This window comes from Phyllostomus hastatus, unplaced genomic scaffold (genome assembly GCF_019186645.2).
Source record: "Phyllostomus hastatus isolate PE091 unplaced genomic scaffold, TTU_PhHast_1.1 phas_scaffold_385, whole genome shotgun sequence".
Lineage (NCBI taxonomy): Eukaryota > Metazoa > Chordata > Mammalia > Chiroptera > Phyllostomidae > Phyllostomus > Phyllostomus hastatus.
Window position 1 is genome coordinate 7,250,081 of NW_025334026.1, and position 2,962 is coordinate 7,253,042.

General features: G+C 44.6%; 1 long non-coding RNA gene across 1 annotated transcript; it reads left to right on the plus strand.

Annotated features, from left to right (window-relative positions):
- The first annotated feature begins 262 nt into the window (after positions 1 to 262).
- On the plus strand, positions 263 to 2,513 carry LOC123806257. The gene is made up of 3 exons (XR_006783474.1): positions 263 to 321; positions 415 to 474; positions 2,421 to 2,513. It is a non-coding gene; the product is annotated as an uncharacterized LOC123806257 (long non-coding RNA).
- The last annotated feature ends 449 nt before the right edge of the window (positions 2,514 to 2,962 follow it).

A 2,962-nucleotide genomic window follows, 5' to 3' on the forward strand; every position in this document is an offset into this window, starting at 1 on the left:
ATGCTTTGCTCCCAGTCTTCGGCTCAGCACCAGTAGCTGTCTGGCTGTGCTTACCCACTGAGCAAGAGGGCATTTCCTGTATCTGGGGTCTGCCGAGCACATGAGTGCAGCTCCAGGGCTCAGGAAGCCCTACTGGTTGGTCACAGCCTGGGCATGTGGCCCTTCCTCCCTGGCAGGAGTTGGATGAAGAGGTATTTTTGGAAGGTGCAGGAATTCCATAGCCATTTGGAAAATGCCTGCTCAGAGGCTCAGCTGGATTCTCATTTTAATATGATGATGTGGCTGAGGGGCCTGACCTAGTCAGTTTTCCTGGATCTAGAGGTGGGGAAAGTAAGGAGGCATGCTCTTTTCCCCCTAATTTTCTTAAAATTATATCACCATTTTCTTTTTGTCTCAAATCCCTTTATCCCACAGGCTTTGAGAGAATTGTGAGATGTCTCCTGAAACTCATTGGCTCTTTGATGCTGTTTTCAGGTAAGTGTTTAACTTGCTCTAAATCAGCCAGGGCTTTTGGGTCACTTTAAGTCAAGCAAAAGTTTAGTTTCAGTTCCCCAGCACGTATCTTTTGGCCCTGCAGCCCTCACCTGGAGTCTGTCTCCCTGCTTTTCCAGGCAGGACCCTAAGCACCCTGTTATTCTTTTCCCTGTGTCCCTCTCTGCTTTGCTCTGGTGGCCTTCATGGATAGCCACAGCTTTTGCTAATCATCTCTCCATTCATTCACCCGTCCATTCATTTAATTAGTGCCAGGCCCTGTGCAGGGGAAAGGATGGAGGCACCGGCAGATAAACCATCTCCTGTCATCATTATTTCTGCCCTTACCTTTAAGAACTTCCTTTTCCCACTTTTCCACTTCCTCTCACAGCCATGCCTGTGCTCTCTGAAAAATCTCTGCTCCCGTACTTGCATTTCAAAGGTAGCCTGTCTTTTCCTTTTTTCTGTGTCCAAACCCCTTGCTTCTAACTCTCATTTTTAGCTCCCTCAGGAAGCTAGAGAATAAAAAAATAGGACCTGGCATGATTCTCCTTCCCAATTTTCTGTGTCTGAGGGCTTCCCTGTCCCTTCCACCTCTACACCATCCTTATTGTCTCTCCATGCCAGATGTGGGAATGGAAATGCCATGACGGGAGATCTGCTGCACTTCTGTCCTTCCAAAAACCAAAGCATAGCCAACAACCCCTCAAAATAAAAGTGTGGGAGAGCCATGCTTCCTCTTTAGTTCTCCTCAAAGCCTTAACATTCTTACGTGTGTTCCACAGAGACACACTTTCCTTCAGGAGGTGAGATCACTGTAGTAAGGGGTCTTCACTTACCCTTGGCCAGGCCTTCTTCCTGGGAGATAAATCCCCAAGGCAGAAGCTGCACAGAGGTTGGCCTAGAGGGCAGCGGCTTCCTGGCTCTCAGTAGGGTGTCGGTACTTGTCCACTTCCTCTCTTTTTCTTGAGGCTGCTGGGCTGTTTGGAAGAAACAAGCTCTGAGCCCTTAGAATTGCCTATTGGTCAGGGGGCAAAGCTGCCTTTGCCCTTCGATGAGGTTATCCAAATCTGACCTCTACCACCTGGAAAAGGTAAGTCTTGGGAGGGAAAAGAAATGCAGAGTATTCAGAATATGTGTACTCAGGACATTAAATTATACAGAGAAGTACAAATGCCATGTGAACCACATATCAGTAGAGGCTTAAACAGTGAGTTCTCCAGGAGAAAGTTTTTTTATTAAAAAAATTAAATATTTATTCATTTTGAGTAGGTAATCCAAATAAATGTCTTGCACAAAATTTCAGAGGATACTGTGAAAAATAATTCTCTTTCCCACTCTTGTGCTTAAGTCCTTCAGTTTTCCTCTCAGACACAACTATTGTTGCCTGTTTACTGTGCATACCTCTGGAGATCATCTCTGAAAATCAGGCACAGGTGTGCATACATGTGTGTACTCAAAATACAATGGGCATATCACATATACTGTGTTTAATTTTTTTATTTTCACCTAGAGTATATTTTGGAGTCTTTTTTCTTATTAGTTCTGTGAGGGAGGGGGAATTTTTCCTCTGAGTTCTTTTGGCTGGTCTAGTAATCCAATTGACGTGAGACAGATTAACAGGAAAAAAAAACAACCAAAATTAATTTTATAGGAGGGTAATTTAAGAACATGGGGCCTGAGGACAAATTGTGCAGTTGAAGCTTATTTGCCATTTTGAGTTAAGGTGCTGGGGGGAGAGTTGTGGTTTGGGAATTCAAATGGGAAGAAGGCAATTCAAGTGTTCAGTAAACAAATGTTTGCAGGGCCATCTTGAACAATGGCAGACAAAGAGGTCTTTGATCAAAGGTCCCTCCCTGTCTATTACTCACTAGTTCGTGTGTGTGTGTGTGTGTGTGTGTGTGTGTGTGTGTATAATTCTCACCCAAGGATATGTTTATTGATTTTAGAGAGAGAAGGAGCAGGAGAGAGAGAGTAATGCTGATGTGAGAGAAAAACATTGATCAGCTGCCTCCAGTACATGCCCAACCAGAGATTGAACACACCACCTAGGTATGTGCTCTGACCAGGGATAGAACCCACAAATTTCTGGTGTACAGGTCAACACTACAACCAACTGAGTCACCTGGTCAATGCTATACTAGTTCATATAAAACTGTAGTTATCTATGATGATAGCTTTTTTCCTGGACCTATCTAACTTCTTTTAGGCATTTCATGGGAAGGTCAAAGTTTCTTTCTGAGTCTTTGGTTCTTAAAAATAACCAGCTTAAAATAATAAATATTGTAGGCACGATCTCCGTCTTGGGAACATGCCTGCATCTTTCTCCTTCTCCTCTCCTTCCCCCATAGGCCTGCATCTCCTAAACTGTAAGGGACCCCCAGAGACTTGCAACCAGGGGAGCAATGGGCAATGGCAGCTCCTCCTGGGCTAACACCCTGAACCTGTCCCTAAGGTTCCCTTTTCTCTGACTCTCCAGTGAGCTGACAGC